This window comes from Arachis ipaensis, chromosome B2 (genome assembly GCF_059453495.1).
Source record: "Arachis ipaensis isolate K30076 ecotype BB chromosome B2, ASM5945349v1, whole genome shotgun sequence".
Classification (NCBI taxonomy): Eukaryota; Viridiplantae; Streptophyta; class Magnoliopsida; order Fabales; family Fabaceae; genus Arachis; species Arachis ipaensis.
Window position 1 is genome coordinate 87,612,834 of NC_142437.1, and position 18,698 is coordinate 87,631,531.

An 18,698-nucleotide genomic window follows, 5' to 3' on the forward strand; every position below is an offset into this window, starting at 1 on the left:
CGGTGCTGGCCCAGTGCGAAGGTAAGGATCCTTTCGTAATTGCTTATGCATCTAAGACCTTAGATGCTGCTCAGTCTAATAACATTACAACTGAAAAAGAACTTCTTGCTATTATTTTTGCTCTGGATAAATTTCGATCCTATTTACTTGGTACTAAGGTAGTAGTGTACTCGGACCACGTAGCTCTAAAATATTTATTAGCTAAAAAGGAGTCCAAACCAAGGTTAATATGTTGGATACTGTTGCTACAAGAATTTGATTTAGAAATTAAGGACAGGAGTGGTAATCAGAATTTAGTGGCAGAGCACCTGAGTCGCCTTGAGCACATTAAGGATGACTCCACTCCCATAAATGATGCTTTCCCATTTGATAGCTTGCATGCAGTATCTGAAGTAGTTCCTTGGTATGCACCTATAGCTAATTATCTAGTTAGCCATACTTTTCCTCCCAATTTAACTAAGCATCAAAAGGACAAGCTAAAAAGCGAGTCTAAATATTATATATGGGATGACCCATATCTATGGAGGTGTGGTGCTGACCAGGTAATTAGGAGGTATGTGCCTCAATCAGAATTCCAGTCCATTTTAGAAGCTTGCCACTTTTTTGAGAGTGGAGGACATTTTGGCCCTCAAAAAACAACTAGAAAAATTTTAGATTGTGGATTTTGGTGGCCTATTGATGAGCGGATAATTTATACGCTTTTTGGCATTGTTTTTACATAGTTTTTAGTATGATTTAGTTAGTTTTTAATATATTTTTATTAGTTTTTAAATAAAAATCACATTTCTGGACTTTACTATGAGTTTTTGTGTTTTTCTGTGAGTTCAGGTAATTTCAGGCTGAATTAATTGACCTGAGCAAAAATCTTATTCAGAGGCTGAAGAAGGACTGCAGATGCTGTTGCATTCTGACCTCCCTGCACTCAAAGTTAATTTTTTGGAGCTACAAAAACCCAAATGGTGCGCTCTCAATTGCGTTGGAAAATAGACATCCAGGGCTTTTCAGCAATATATAATAGTCCATACTTTTCCCAAGTTTAGATGACGCAAAATGGCGTTTAACGCCAGCTTTCTGCCCTATTCTGGCGTTAAACGCCAGAAACAAGTTGCAAAGCAGAGTTAAACGCCAGAAACAAGTTACAAACTGGCGTTCAACTCCAAGGAAGACCTCTACATATGAAAGCTCAATGCTCAGCCCAAGCACACACCAAGTGGGCCCGGAAGTAGATTTCTGCATCATTTACTTATCTCTGTAAATCCTAGTAACTAGTTTAGTATAAATAGGACTTTTTACTATTGTATTTATATCTTTGGATCATTTTTAGATCTTGGGAACGTTTTTCCTGAGACTTGGGGGCTAGCCATTCGGCCATGCCTGGACCTTGTTCTTATGTATTTTCAACGGTAGAGTTTCTACACACCATAGATTAAGGTGTGGAGCTCTGCTGTTCCTCATGAATTAATGCAAAGTACTATTGTTTTTCTATTCAACTCAAGCCTATTTCTTCTCTAAGATATTCATTCGCACACAAGAACATTATGAATGTGATGATTATGTGATGCTCATCATCATTCTCACCTATGAACGCGTGCCTGACAAACACTTCCGTTCTACATGAAAACAAGCTTGAATGCATATCTCTTAGCCTCCTGATCTACGATCAGAGTCTTCGTGGTATAGGCTAGAATTATTGGCGGCCATTCTTGAGATCCGGAAAGTCTAAACCTTGTCTGTGGTATTCCGAGTAGGATCTGGGAAGGGATGGCTGTGATGAGCTTCAAACTCGCGAGTGCTGGGCGTAGTGACAGACGCAAAAGGATTACTGAATCCTATTCTAGCATGATCGAGAACCGACAGATGATTAGCCATGCGATGACAGCGCATTTGGACCATTTTCACTGAGAGGACGGGATGTAGCCATTGACAACGGTGATGCCCAATATACAGCTTGCCATGGAAAGGAGTATGAATGATTGGATGAAAGCAGTAGGAAAGCAGAGGGTCAGAAAGAACAAAAGCATCTCCATACGCTTATCTGAAATTCTCACCAATGAATTACATAAGTATTTCTATCCTATTTTATATTTTAATTATGTTTTAATTATCAAATCTTCATAACCATTTGAATCCGCCTGACTGATACTTACAAGGTGACCATAGCTTGCTTCAAGCCGACAATCTCCGTGGGATCAACCCTTACTCACGTAAGGTTTATTACTTGGACGACCCAGTGCACTTGCTGGTTAGTTGTGTGAAGTTGTGACAAAGAACTAAGATTATGAACGTGCGTATTAAGTTTTTGGCGCCGTTACCAAGGAATGAACAATCACGATTTCGTGCACCAAGTTTTTGGCGCCGTTGCTGGGGATTGTTGGAGTTTGGACAACTGACGGTTCATCTTGTTGCTCAGATTAGGTAATTTTATTTTAATTTTAAGTTTTTGTTTTTATTCTTTTTATTTTCAAAAAATATTCAAAAAAAATTTAATTTATTCTATGTTCTTCAGAATTTTTAAGAATGAATTCTAGAGTTTCATCATGATCTGTTGAAGCCTGGCTGGCTATAAAGCCATGTCTAAATTCTTTTGGACTGAGGCTTCCTCTTCACATGCTTGAACTATGTATGCTGAAGCTTGGCTGGCCATTGGCCATGTCTAGTGTTTTGGACCGGAGCTTTCACTGAAAGCTTGGCTAGCTAGTAAGCCATGTCTAATTCCTAGACCGGAGCTTTAGACTAACTTTGCATGATTCCTGGAATTCTCATTAGAAATTTTGAAATCCTTATTTTCTTTTTCAAAATAATTTTTGAAAAATACCAAAAAATTTTTTAATAAAATCATAAAACCAAAAATAATTTTGTGTTTTCTGTTTGAGTCTAGTGTCAAATTTTAAGTTTGGTGTCAATTGCATGTTCTAATTTTTCATAAAAATTTTCGAAAATTCATGCATAATGTTCTTCATGATCTTCAAGTTGTTCTTGATGAATTTCCTTGTTTGATCTTTGCATTTCCTTGTTTTGTGTCTTTTCTTGTTTTTCATATGCATTTTTGAATTATTAGTGTCTAAAGTTTGAAAATTTCTAAGTTTGGTGTCTTGCATGTTTTTCTTTTCTTAAAAATTTTTAAAAATAAGTCTTGATGTTCATCTTGATCTTCAAAGTGTTCTTGGTGTTCATCTTGACATTCAAAGTATTCTTGCATGCATCATGTGTTTTGATCTTGAATTTTCATGTTTTGAGTCATTTTGATGTTTTTCTCTCTCTTTATTAAAAATTCAAAATTCAAAAAAATATCTTTCCCTTATTCTCTCATAAATTTTCGAAAATTTGGTTTGATTTAGTCAAAAAGTTTTTAAATTTAATTGTTTCTTATGAGTCAAGTCAAAATTTTCAATTTAAAAATCCTATCTTTTCAAAACCTTTTCAAAAATCAAATCTTTTTCATTTTTTTTATTTTCGAAGATTTTAAAAATGATCTTCAAAATCTTTTTCTTAATTTCATTTCAAAATCTTTACTAACAATTAAGGTGATTGATTCAAAAATTTTAAAGTTTGTTACTTGCCTATTAAGAAAGGTTCAATCTTTAAATCATAAAAATTATATCTTTTAGTTTCTTATTAGTCAAGTAATCAACTTTAATTTTCAAAATCAAATCTTTTTAAATTTCTTTTTCAAATCCTTTTCAAAATAAATTTCAATCACATCTTTTTTTTAAAATCAATTTCAAAATCTTTTCTAACTTCTTATCTTTTCAAAATTGATTTTCAAATCTTTTTCAATTAATCTTATCTTGTCTGATTCTTATCTTTTTCAAAACTACCTAACTAATTCTCTCTCTAATTTTTGAAAATCACTAACCTCTTTTTCAAAATTTCTTTTCATTAACTAATTATTTTAAATTTTAATTTTAATTTTATTCCTTTTCGTATTTTTGAATTATAACTAATATTTAAAATAAAAACAAAAATATTTTTATTTTATTTAATTTTCGAGTTCTTCTCCCTCTCATCTCCTTCTATTTATTTATTTATCTACTAACACCCCTCTTTCACTCAAAAATTCGAACCCACTTTTCTCCTCTGTGTTCGAATTCTTATCTTTTCCTTCTTCCATTCTTCTCTTCTTATACTCATATAAGGAATCTCTATACTGTGACATAGAGGATTCCATATTTTCTTTTCTGTTCTCTTCTTTTTCATATGAGCAGGAACAAGGATAAGAACATTCTTGTTGAAGCTGATCCTGAACCTGAAAGGACTCTGAAGAGGAAGCTAAGGGAAGCTAAAGCACAACTCTCTGGAGAAAATCTGACAGAAATTTTCGAAAAAGAAGGAGACATGGCCGAACCCAACAACAATGCAAGGAAGATGCTTGGTGACTTCACTGTACTAAATTCCAACTTACATGGAAGAAGCATCTCAATCCCTGCCATTGGAGCAAACAATTTTGAGCTAAAGCCTCAATTAGTTTCTCTGATGCAACAGAATTGCAAGTTTCATGGACTTCCATCAGAAGATCCTTTTCAGTTCTTAACTGAATTCTTGCAAATCTGTGATACTGTTAAGACCAATGGGGTTGATCCCGAGGTCTACAGGCTTATGCTTTTCCCGTTTGCTGTAAGAGACAGAGCTAGAATATGGTTGGACTCTCAACCTAAAGATAGCCTGAACTCTTGGGATAAGCTGGTCACGGCTTTCTTAGCCAAGTTTTTTCCTCCTCAAAAGCTTAGCAAGCTTAGAGTGGATGTTCAAACCTTCAAACAGAAAGAAGGTGAATCCCTCTATGAAGCTTGGGAGAGATACAAGCAACTGACTAAAAAGTGTCCTTCTGACATGCTTTTAGAATGGACCATCCTGCATATATTCTATGATGGTCTGTCTGAATTATCAAAGATGTCATTGGACCATTCTGCAGGTGGATCCATTCACCTAAAGAAAACGCCTGCAGAAGCTCAGGAACTCATTGACATGGTTACAAATAACCAGTTCATGTACACTTCTGAAAGGAATCCTGTGAATAATGGGATGCCTCAGAGGAAGGGAGTTCTTGAAATTGATACTCTGAATGCCATATTGGCTCAGAATAAAATATTGACTCAGCAAGTCAATATGATTTCTCAGAGTTTGAATGGATTGCAAGCTGCATCCAACAGTACTAAAGAATCATCTTCTGAAGAAGAAGCTTATGATCTTGAGAACCCTGCAATAGCAGAGGTGAATTACATGGGAGAACCCTATGGAAACACCTATAATCCCTCATGGAGAAATTATCCAAATTTCTCATGGAAAGATCAACAAAAGCCTCAACAAGGCTTTAATAATGGTGGAAGAGACAGGTTTAGCAATAGCAAGCCTTTTCCATCATCGTCTCAGCAACAGACAGAGAATTCTGAGCAGAATCCATCTAGCTTAGCAAATATAGTCTCTGATCTATCTAAGGCCACTCTAAGTTTCATGAATGAAACAAGATCCTCCATTCGAAATTTGGAGGCACAAGTGGGCCAGCTGAGTAAAAGAGTCACTGAAACTCCTCCTAGTACTCTCCCAAGCAATACAGAAGAGAATCCAAAAAGAGAGTGCAAGGCCATAACCTTACTTGGTGTGGCCGAACCCAGAGAGGAGGAGAAGGACGTGAATCCTAGTGAGGAAGACCTCCTGGGACGTTCACTGACCAATAAGGAGTTTCCCTTTGAGGAACCAAAGGAATCTGAGGCTCATCTAGATACCATAGAGATTCCATTGAACCTCCTTTTACCATTCATGAGCTCTGATGACTATTCTTCCTCTGAAGAGGATGAAGACATCATTGAAGGGCAGGTTGCTAAATATCTAGGAGCCATCATGAAGTTGAATGCCAGTTTATTTGGTAATGATACTTGGGAGGATGAACCCCCCTTGTTCACCAATGAACTAAGTGCATTGATAAGGCAGACATTGCCTCAGAAGATACCAGATCCCGAAAAGTTCTTCATACCTTGTACTATAGGCACCATGACCTTTGAGAAAGCTCTGTGTGACCTTGGGTCAGGGATAAACCTCATGCCACTCTCTGTAATGGAGAAACTGAGAATCTTTGAGGTACAAGCTGTCAAATTCTCATTAGAGATGGCAGACAAATCCATGAAAAAGGCTTATGGACAGGTAGAGGACGTGCTAGTAAAGGTTGAAGGCCTTTACATCCCTACTGATTTCATAATCCTAGACACTGGGAAGGATGAGGATGAATCCATCATCCTTGGAAGATCCTTTCTAGCCATAGTAAAAGTTGTGATTGATGTGAACAGATGAGAGTTGGTCCTTCAACTGAATGAGGACTACCTTGTATTTAAGACTCAAGGTTCTCCTTCTGTAACCATGGAGAGGAAGCATGAAAAGCTTCTCTCAATACAGAGTCAAACAAAACCCCCACATTCAAACTCTAAGTTTGGTGTTGGAAAGCCACAACCAAACTCTAAGTTTGGTGTTAAGAGGCCCCAACATTGCTCTGATTTTCTGTGAGGCTCCATGAGAGCTCACTGTCAAGCTATTGACATTAAAGAAGTGCTTGTTGGGAGGCAACCCAATGTTATTTAATTATATCTATTTATTTTTCATTGCTATTTTATGTTTTCTTTAGGTTGATGATCATGTGAAGTCACAAAAACTACTAAAAAATCAAAAACATAATGAAAAACAGCATTAAAAATAGCTCACCCTGGAGGAAGAGCTTACTGGCGTTTAAACGCCAGTAAGAAGCATCAAACTGGCATTTAATGCCAGAAAGAAGCATCAAGATGGCGTTAAACGCCAGAAACAAGCTACAATCTGGCGTTTAACGCCAGAACAGAGCATCTAATTGGCGTTTAATGCCAAGAATGGGAGAAAAGCTGGCGTTAAATGCCAGACATGCATTCTAAGGGCGTTTTGCACGCCTACTTGGAGCAGGGATGCTAAGTCCTTGACCCCTCAGGATCTGTGGACCCCACAGAATCCCCACCTACCCCACCTCTTCTTCTCTTCTCTTCACACCTTCTCATAACACTCTTCTCCAAATACCCTTCACCATTCACATCCATCCACCCCTATATAAACCCCTTAACACTACTCTATTTTCACACATCACAAACACTACTTCTACCCCTTGGCCAAACCACATATCTCCCTCCATCTCCTCCATTTTCTTCTTCTTCTACTACTTTCTTTCTTCTTTTGCTCGAGGACGAGCAAACCTTTTAAGTTTGGTGTGGTAAAAGCATTGCTTTTTGTTTTTCCATAACCATTAATGGCACCTAAGGCCAGAGAAACCTCAAGAAAGAGGAAAGAAAAGACAATTGCTTCCACCTCTGAGTCATGGAAGATGGAGAGATTCATCTCAAAGGTCCATCAAGACCACTTCTATGAAGTTGTGGCCAAGAAAAAGGTGATCCCTGAGGTCCCTTTTAAGCTCAAAAAGAGCGAATATCCAGAGATCCGACAAGAGATTAGAAGAAAAGGATGGGAAGTTCTCTCTAATCCTATTCAACAAGTCGGGATCTTAATGGTTCAAGAGTTCTATGCAAACGCATGGATCACTAGGAACCATGATCAAAGTAGGAACCCAAATCCAAAGAATTGGCTTACAATGGTTCGGGGGAAATACTTAGAATTCAGTCCGAAAAATGTAAGGTTGGCGTTCAACTTGCCAATGATGCAAGAAAACGCATGCCCCTACACTAGAAGGGTCAACTTTGATCAAAGGTTGGACCAAGTCCTCATGGACATATGTGTGGAAGGAGCTCAATGGAAAGTTGACTCAAGAGGCAAGCCGGTTCAATTGAGAAGACCAGACCTTAAGCCTGTAGCTAGAGGATGGTTGGAGTTCATTCAACACTCAATTATTCCTACTAGCAACCGGTCTGAAGTTACTGTACACCGGGCCATCATGATCCATAGTATCATGATTGGGAGGAAGTGGAAGTTCATGAGATTATACCTCAAGAATTCTACAAGGTGGCTGACAAGTCATCCACTTTGGCAAGGTTAGCCTTTTCTCACCTCATTTGTTACCTCTGCAGTTCAGCTGGAATTGACATAGAGGGAGACATCCTCATTGATGAGGATAAGCCCATCACTAAGAAAAGAATGGAACAAACAAGAGATCATGGACCTCAACAAGAGCATGAGGAAATTCCTCACCGTGAAATCCCTGAGATGCCTCAAGGGATGCACTTTCCTCCACAAAACTATTGGGAGCAAATCAACACTTCCCTAGGAGAATTAAGTTCCAACATGGGACAACTAAGGATGGAGCACCAAGAGCACTCCATCATTCTCCATGAGATTAGAGAAGATCAAAGAGCTATGAGGGAGGAACAACAAAGGCAAGGAAGAGACATAGAGGAGCTCAAGAGCACTATTGGTTCTTCAAGAAGAGGAAGACGCCACCCTCACTAAGGTGGACCCGTTCCTTAATCTCTTTGTTCTTATTTTTCTGTTTTTCGGTTCTTGAGCCTTATGTTTTATTTATGTTTGTGTCTTTACTATATGATCACTAATGTCTAAGTGTCCATGTCTTAAGGCTATGAATGTCCTATGAATCCATCACCTTTCTTAAATAAAAAATTCTTTTAATCACAAAAGAACAAGAAGTACATGATTTCGAATTCATCCTTGAAACTAGTTTAATTATTTTGATGTGGTGACAATACTTTTTATTTTCTTAATGAATGCTTGAACAGTGCATATGTCTTTTGAATTTGTTGTTTATGAATGTTAAAATTGTTGGCTCTTGAAAGAATGATGAAAAAGGAAAAATGTTATTTGATGATCTGAAAAATCATAAAAATGATTCTTGAAGCAAGAAAAAGTAGTGAAGAACAAAGCTTGCAAAAAAAAGAAAAAAATAATTGGCGAAAAAAATTTATAATAATAAAGAAAAAGAAAAAGCAAGCAGAAAAAGTCAATAGCCCTTAAAACCAAAAGGCAAGGGTAATAAAAAGGATCCAAGGTTTTGAGCATCAGTGGATAGGAGGGCCCAAAGGAATGAAATCCTGGCCTAAGCGGCTAAACCAAGCTGTCCCTAACCATGTGCTTGTGGCGTGAAGGTGTCAAGCCAAAAGCTTGAGACTGAGCGGTTAAAGTCGAGGTCCAAAGCAAAAAAAAAAGAGTGTGCTTAAGAACCCTGGACACCTCTAATTGGGGACTCTAGCAAAGCTGAGTCACAATCTGAAAAGGTTCATCCAGTTATGTGTCTGTGGCATTTATGTATCCGGTGGTAATACTGGAAAACAAAGTGCTTAGGGCCACGGCCAAGACTCATAAAGTAGCTGTGTTCAAGAATCAACATACTGAACTAGGAGAATCAATAACACTATCTGAATTCTGAGTTCCTATAGATGCCAATCATTCTGAACTTCAAAGGATAAAGTGAGATGCCAAAACTGTTCAGAGGCAAAAAGCTACTAGTCCCGCTCATCTGATTGGAGCTAAGTTTCATTGATATTTTGGGATTTATAGTATATTCTCTTCTTTTTATCCTATTTGATTTTCATTTGCTTGGGGACAAGCAACAATTTAAGTTTGGTGTTGTGATGAGCGGATAATTTATACGCTTTTTGGCATTGTTTTTACATAGTTTTTAGTATGATTTAGTTAGTTTTTAATATATTTTTATTAGTTTTTAAATAAAAATCACATTTCTGGACCTTACTATGAGTTTGTGTATTTTTCTGTGATTTCAGGTAATTTCTGGTTGAAATTGAGGGACCTGAGCAAAAATCTGATTCAGAGGCTGAAGAAGGACTGCAGATGCTGTTGGATTCTGACCTATCTGCATTCAAAGTGGATTTTCTGGAGCTACAGAAACCTAAATGGCGCGCTCTCAATTGCGTTGGAAAGTAGACATCCAGGGATTTCTAGCAATATGTAATATTACATATTTTGCCCAAGTTTAGATGACACAAACTGGCGTTTAACGCCAGCTTTCTGCCCTATTCTGGCGTTAAACGCCAGAAACAAGTTGCAAAGCAGAGTTAAACGCCAGAAAAAAGTTACAAACTGGCGTTCAACTCCAAGGAAGACCTCTACATATGAAAGCTCAATGCTCAGCCCAAGCACACACCAAGTGGGCCCAGAAGTGGATTTCTGCATCATTTACTTATCTCTGTAAACCCTAGTAACTAGTTTAGTATAAATAGGACTTTTTACTATTATATTTATATCTTTGGATCATTTTTAGATCTTGGGAAGGTTTTTCCTGAGACTTGGGGGCTGGCCATTCGGCCATGCCTGGACCTTGTTCTTATGTATTTTCAACGGTAGAGTTTCTACACACCATAGATTAAGGTGTGGAGCTCTGCTGTTCCTCATGAATTAATGCAAAGTACTATTGTTTTTCTATTCAACTCAAGCCTATTTCTTCTCTAAGATATTCATTCGCACACAAGAACATGATGAATGTGATGATTATGTGACGCTCATCATCATTCTCACCTATGAACGCGTGCCTGACAAACACTTCCATTCTACGTGAAAACAAGCTTGAATGCATATCTCTTAGCCTCCTGATCTACGATCAGAGTCTTCGTGGTATAGGCTAGAATTATTGGCGGCCATTCTTGAGATCTGGAAAGTCTAAACCTTGTCTGTGGTATTCCGAGTAGGATCTGGGAAGGGATGGCTGTGACGAGCTTCAAACTCGCGAGTGCTGGGCGTAGTGACAGACGCAAAAGGATTACTGAATCCTATTCTAGCATGATCGAGAACCGAAAGATGATTAGCCATGCGGTGACAGCGCATTTGGACCATTTTCACTGAGAGGACGGGATGTAGCCATTGACAACAGTGATGCCCAATATACAGCTTGCCATGGAAAGGAGTATAAATGATTGGATGAAAGCAGTAGGAAAGCAGAGGGTCAGAAGGAACAAAAGCATCTCCATACGCTTATCTGAAATTCTCACCAATGAATTACATAAGTATTTCTATCCTATTTTATATTTTAATTATGTTTTAATTATCAAATCTTCATAACCATTTGAATCCGCCTGACTGAGACTTACAAGGTGACCATGGCTTGCTTCAAGCCGACAATCTCCGTGGGATCGACCCTTACTCACGTAAGGTTTATTACTTGGACGACCAAGTGCACTTGCTGGTTAGTTGTGCGAAGTTGTGACAAAGAACTAAGATTATGAACGTGCGTATTAAGTTTTTGGCGCCGTTACCAAGGAATGAACAATCACGATTTCGTGCACCACCTACTCTTTTTAAAGATGCTGCTGAATTTTGTAAATCTTGTTCCCTATGCCAAAGATTTGGTAATATATCCAAGAGGGATGAGATGCCTCAACAGATTATGCTTTTCTGTGAAATTTTTATGTTTGGGGCATTGATTTCATGGGTCAATTTCCAAACTCTAATGGTTACCTTTATATACTGTTAGCTGTAGATTATGTTTCTAAATGGGTGGAAGCAATTCTTACCCGTACTGATGATGCTAACACTGTTGTTTCCTTTGTTAGAAACCATATTATTTGTCGCTTTGGATCACCACCAGCAATCGTGAGCGATCAAGGCACTCACTTTTGTAACAGGAGACTAACAGGATTACTGAAGAAGCATGGGATAGTCCACAAAGTAGCAAAAGCTTAACATCCCCAGACCAATGAACAAGCAAAAGTGTCTAACAGAGAAATCAAATGCATTCTGGAGAAGATAGTAAAGCCCCATAGGAAAGACTGGAGTGCAGGCTACAAGATGCACTCTGGGCATATAAAACATCGTACAAGACACCCATTGGGATGAGCCCCTTCCGCTTGGTGTACGGAAAGGCTTGCCACCTTCCAGTAGAGGTGGAACACAAGGCTTTCTGGGCTGTAAGGGAATGCAATATGAAGTTTGAAGAATCTGGTGCTGAAAGAAAGCTGCAACTAGCAGAATTGGAGAATCTTCGCCTAGAAGCATATGACAACTTCAGGTGATACAAAGAGAAGATAAAGGCTGTCCATGACAAGCACATAAATAGGAGAGAATTCAGACCAGTGGAGTTAGTTCTTCTTTATAACTCCAGACTGAGGCTTATGCCAGGTAAATTGAGATCAAGATGGGAAGGTCCCTATAGAGTAGAGAAGGTAGAGTCATACGGAGTCTTTCACCTGCGTCATCCTTCTAGCTCCAAATTCATGAAGGTCAATGGACATCGCCTGAAGCTTTATCATGCTGAGAAGATGAAGGATCACAAAGAATTAGAGGTTTTCCTTTTGGAAGACCCACCAATAGAAGCAAAATGAGCCTGAAGACGTCCAACTTAAGGACGTAAAAGCAAAGTGCTAGGTGGGAGACACCCCACCATGGTATGATTGTTCAGTTTTAGTCTTAGTTTTATTTTACTTTATTCTATTTTTGTTTTTGTTAATGACTCTTCTTATAATCTCTGCATATAGCTGCATATAGCCTGCATTTGCATTTGCATTCTGCATAAAAAAAAAAAAGAGGCATGCGACGCGCAAGCGTCGCTGACGCGTCCGCGTCATAGGTGCCTTCAAAACGAGAAGAAAAGAAGCAGAGAGTCACGCGAAAGCGTGGCTGGAGGCGTGCCTTAGGCACAAACATACCCACGCGAGCGCGTCGCTGACGCGCCCGCGTCATTTTGAAAAATAGTCTCCCCATGCGTGGGCGTCACCCACGCACACGCATGGCTCTGAAAAATTAACGTAAAGAGGTATATGTCAGCAAGTTATGATGGAGTAGGGCTGGAATGGTGCTGGAAGCACAAGCCCTACACACGAACGCGTGCCCCACGCGGCCGCGTCGTTTTTCAAAATATGGCCATTCACGCGTGCGCGTCACCCACGCGCACGCGTCACCCATAATTTTTGCAAAATGAGTATAAAACAGAGAGTTGTGCGTACGCAAGGCTGCAGTCGCGCCAATAGCACAAATCAGGTCACGCGTGCGCATTACCCACGTGTCTGCGTCACCTGAAATTATCACAAATCACGCAAACGCAGGCTCCATGCGTTCGCGTCACATGCGACGCACAGCTTATCCATATCAGAGCCAGATATCTTATCTTTTCTTCCCTAAATCCAAATCTTTTTCTTTTCCCTTCTTATTTCTTTCTTCTCTCTTCTCCCTTCTTTATCCCTTCTCACTTTTTACTTTCTCCCTCCCTTATTTTTAACATCCATTATCAAGGTTCTTTTCTTTCTTTCTTCCCTTTTTACTTTTCTATTATTATTTTTTTATTCATGTTTTCTTCTTCTTTTTCTTTTTACTTTCATTATCTATATTTTCTTTTTCTTTCTTTTTCTTTTTATTCCTTTAATTGGTGTTAGAAATTTAATTGGGTGATTATTTTCTTCTATATTTTGCTTGTGAGTTATTGTGAAATTGTTTGACAATTAATATTACTTCTTAAAGGGTTGCTTGCATGATTCAATTTACTACTTTCAATAACATATTTACCATGCATGCTATGTGTTTGTGAAAAAGCCCGTATGGCATTGTGCATTATTTTAATTTTTTCTATTCTACTACTCTAATGCCTGTTTTTCACAAAACCCCTTTTATATTTTTTTGATTAAATATAATTGTCAATACAAACAGATTGTTAGTTTGAAAGAGTTGATAATCAAACTTAGACATTTAATGCTTGATCTATGCTACTCATGCCTTTGCCAGCATGCCAATAAACATCTTGCATTTAATTGCCATCACATGCACTTGCTATATTTCCATTGATGAACTTTTCACATGTCGTCATGACCATGTGTTAACGATATCCTTCTTTACCGTGCATTGATTATCACTTGTACTATCCTCTCCCTTGCTCGAACCCTTAGCTTTACATGTACTTACCTCTTCCCTTTTCAGGATGGCCACCAAGAAGGGTAAAGAGAGAGCTACTCCCAAACCACCAAAGGAACAAAAAGAGCATTAGTGGCAGAGCCATCTTCAACAGCAGTAAAGCCCTCAACAAAATGAATCAAGAGGATCATCAAGGTCGATGAAAAAGAGAAAGCTTTTCCAGCAAAGGACACTGCGCGGTTCACTAACCGCTACTGTGAGCAGATGTTCCCCATCCTAGCTGAGAGAAACTATAACAATGAGCACCTTCTCATTCTTCTGATCCACATTATTGAATATGTTGAGCCACTCATTAAGCGCAGACAATGGGGATTCCTACGGAGACAGCCACGGCAGGTTAACCTTCCATGGGTAGTTGAATTCTACTCCAATTTTCACATTCCAACCATGCAGTCTGTCTATGTCCGTCAAAAGCAAGTTCCCATAACTGAAGAGGCCATTCAACAAGCTTTAGATCTTCTCCGTGCACCAGAAGGATTGGACGCATTCTAAGAAGCCTTATTCAAACGCCAGACATACCAATTTGACTAGGACGCCGTTCTCAGAGTTATAGCACAACCTGGCAGCAGATGGATCTATGGATACCATCGTTCTCGACCAAAGAGCATATTGGCTTCCGCACTCACCTTGGAGGCTCGAGTATGGGCACAGATTATGTCCCATTACGTCTTTCTGAGAACTCACGAGTCCTCCTTCACCGCAGACATGGCTGTTCTACTCTGGTGTATCCTTACAGACCAGCACCTCAATTTACCAAGACACATTCGGCATGCTATGGGACACGTACAGATCGCAGGCAACCTACCTTTTCCCGCCTTGGTTTCAGATCTAGTCTCAGCAGCCGGAATATCCTACAGAGCTGGGGACACCAAGGCCATGATCCCATGGAATGATCAAGTCATCCCTAACGGGAAATATATCAGACCTCCAGCAGCCACTGCTAGCCGGCCTGCAGAATCGGCCAAAGATATTCCTTCTCCTTCCATATCACAAGCACCTTCAACAAACCAACTGCTCCATCAGATACTTGAGAGGCTAGACTGGCTTGACTGGAAAGGAAAGCAAAGGGAGCGCCGTAACAAGCGCCGATTTACATGCCTCAAGGAGCTCCTTGTTGGTAACCACCCACCTGAAGAAGAACCAGACACTCCAGACTCCACTTCATTTACCAGCACAGGAAGCCATGACAGTCCCGATTGTGGAGATGCTGCTACCAGCCCCCCGTTGTTCCTGACTGATGGCACCGAGGACGGTGCCAAGCTTTAAGTGTGGAGAGGTCGGTCAGTACCTGACTTCCGGAGGTAATTTCTTTTTCTTAGCACCAATAGAATAGGATATTTATTTAATTTTTCTTTTGTTAGAATAGGATAAAATGCATAGTAATAGGTTATTTGCATGCATGTTCTAATTGGTTAGAAAAATAATAAGTTTCTTTTTAAGACCCTATATTTTTGAAAATTTTCACTAATTTAATTCAAAATTTTTGTGTTAAACTTGTTTGGAAATTGTATTTGGAACATAGTTAAAAGCTAGAACACACAACCTGTGAGACTTGAGCTTAATGACATGGTTACATTATTTAACCATAAAAATTTTATTCTTGTGTGTTTGCTTCTCTATAATTGTAATCTATATTTTGCTCCATCCTATATGTCCAATGTTTAATGTGTTATATGCATGCATTTGATTGAGGCCATTATTTTATTAACTCACTTATCCCAAATAGCCTACCCTTTCAATTACCTTTGTTAGCCAATTTGAGCCTTTTAATCCCATTTGTTCTATATTTTATCACATCAATAGCCTTAAGCGAAAAAACAAGCAATACCCCAATTTGAATATTTGGTTAGCTTAAGATAGAGATTGTGTGTCAATTAAGTGTGGGAAAACTGGAGAAACATGGGTTAACAAGGGAATGTCATAAGTTTTTACATTGATAAAATATTTGGAATTTGGGTACCTACTCATGTGAAACTAGAAAATTTATAAATCCATACGCATTGATAAGCTATGTTTATTTTTCTATTTATAAAAAAAAATCTAAAAATGTTCAAATAATTAAGTAATTAAATAAATGAATAAGGGGACAAAATTACCCCAAAGTTAAGTTCAATAAAAATCAATGCATATGTGATACAAGTTAAGAGAAAAGTTGATGCATGAGTATGTAATACAAAAGTGAAAAAAATGGGTAGCTAGACATGATTTAAGAAGAATATAGAGTATGTATAAGTAAGAGCTTAGGTTAATCAAGGATTCAATTTATAGCTCACTTAGCCATATATATACCCTCACCTTTACCTTGGCCCCATTACAACCTTGAAAAGACCTCATGATGGTTGCATTGGTACATTAAATACTTGTTGATTGGTTAGGTGAAGAACAAGGTTTAGAAAGCATGATTAGAGAAGAATAGAGTGAATTACCCTATACACTAGAGTGACTAGAGTGCATATACACCATTAGTAAAGATTCAATGCTTAATTCTATGTTCCCTGCTTTAATGAGCTGTCTTTCTACAAGTTTACTTGTTTTTACTGTATAATTTGAATTAGTGGAATTTGATTTATTTTTGTCTTGAAAAACTTATTTATTTTTAACTAATTAGACAAAATCATTTTATCATATAGTTGCATTCATATACATAGGTTGCATTGCATTGCATGAGTCTTACTTTTCCCTACTCATTTATTTTATCTCCTTAAACTAAGCATGAGGACATGATAATGTTTAAGTGTGGGGAGGTTGATAAACCACTATTTTATGGTTTATCTTGTGTTTAATTGAGTGGTTTCATCAAGTCTTCACCCACTTATTCATACTAATTGCATGATTTTATAATTCCTTCCTAGTTTTATTCTATGGTTGAAAACTTGCTTCCTAGAGATCTTTAATTTATATATTTTAATTCTCCTTTATACTATTCGATGTCGTGATCCGTGTGTTAAGTGTTTCAGGTTTCATAGGGCAAGAATGGCTTAGAAAATGGAGAGAAAGCTTGAAAAAATGGAAGGAACACAAGAAACTAAGGAGATGACCAGCGAACACTGACGCACGCGCATGGCTCACGCGAGTGCGCGGAATAGAGAAAATTCCAGCGACGCGTACGCGTGCCTGGCGCGTACACGCGGATTGAAGTTTGCACAAAGGACGCGAACGCGTGGACGACGCGTACGCGTGACATGAAAATTAGGCAAATGACGCGCACGCGTGACTGACGCGTACGCGTGACCTGCGTGATCTGCAGAATTAACAGAAAACACTGGGGGCAATTTCAGGCCACGTTTTAACCCAGTTTTCGGTCCAGAAATACAGAATAAAACCAGGAAACATGCAGAGACTCAACACACATCTTACACATCAATAGACATACAGTTTTAGATACATTCACATATTCTCATTAGGATAGTTTTTAGATTTTCTTTACATTCATAGTTTACTACTTTTGCTTTTGGATATGGAAGAGTCATCACCTCCGTTGAAGACATTATTCTAGTTTGTTTTCTTACTTACTCTTTTATTTATTTCATATTCTTAATTCTTGTTTAGAGTGGTAATTGGATTATTTTCATGGATTATTAATGCAAAGAATTACTTTTATTTTTAATTAATTTTGAATCCCTACTTTTATTTAAATTATCATGTCTTCTTCTTATATTTTTATGAGCGTTATATTCATGTCAATGGAGTAAATTCCAGACTTGACATGGGAGTTGATTAAAAGGAGACACTTGAGTTGGAAGGCTTAAGTGGTGATTAAATTGGAAGTTGTTGGCTAGTTCTGTATTTACTAACGCTAGACCTTCCCAAGGGAGAGGACTAGGATTTGCGAGTAAGAGTTAGCTCAATCACTTGACTTTCCTTTATTTAGTAAGGGTTAACTAAGTGAAAACAACAACCTTTTTGGATACTACACTTAAGAGACCCCAACAAGGATAGAACTTCCAATTAATCATTCCCCCAGTCAAGGCTTTTTATTTAGAATATTAATAATCATTCTTAGTTTTTATTGCTTTAATTTACAATTATTTTAATTGCTAATTATTCAACTCTCAAAACTCTCGAAAAAATTTCTAATTAATAAAATAGCACCCTTTCCTGCAACACGTTGGGAGGCGACCTGGGACTCATACTCTCAGTATTTTTATTCTAAATTTTTGTGACACCTTTCTAAATTGGTAAGGCGGATTTTAGCTAGTTAAGAACTATACTTGCAACGCTGTTCTCTTATTCAAAATCTCTTAATTGGCCTAACTTCTACCACGCACCAATTAACGTGCAAAACTCTAAACCTTAGGTTATTATATATGTTTAGTTTATTTTGTCAAATAAAATATATCTTTAAAAATTTATTTTGTTATTTGAGTTTTTTTAAAATATATTTTGTTAAAATTGTAATTTTTAAAAGTAAAATTTTTTTTTTTAAATAAAAGTGACATATTAGATTAGGTTAAGTGTGATGAGTAACATTTTGAAACAAGAGGGGAGAAAGCACTTGGGTATAGGGCATTTAAATTGAAAAATTGTAGTTATTTTTTTAATATAAACTTGATGAACAAATTTCTAGATTAATTACAACACTTAATAGGCATAGGTGATTTAAGTATATAGGACATATGATATAGCCATTATATTAGATTTTTCACGGTTATATGTATTTTATTATAAAAATAAATTGATTAATTTAAATTGAAAAATTGTAGTTAATTGTTTACTATAAATTTTTTAAACTAAAATTATAATTAAAAATCATTAAAAAAATAAAATTATTTAGTATATTAGACCAATTCAATATTAATCATGTTTTATTTTTCTATTATAAAATATAAAAAAATTAATTCTCAAAAAAAATTAAAATCACGTTATTTTTTAGG

The 18,698-nt window shown here is 37.5% G+C and overlaps 1 non-coding gene across 1 annotated transcript; it reads right to left on the reverse strand.

Annotated features, from left to right (window-relative positions):
* Positions 1–4,728: 4,728 nt before the first annotated feature.
* Positions 4,729–4,836, reverse strand: LOC148574730 (small nucleolar RNA R71). Its single transcript, XR_015905522.1, has one exon. It is a non-coding gene; the product is annotated as a small nucleolar RNA R71 (small nucleolar RNA).
* Between the last annotated feature and the right edge of the window lie 13,862 nt (positions 4,837–18,698).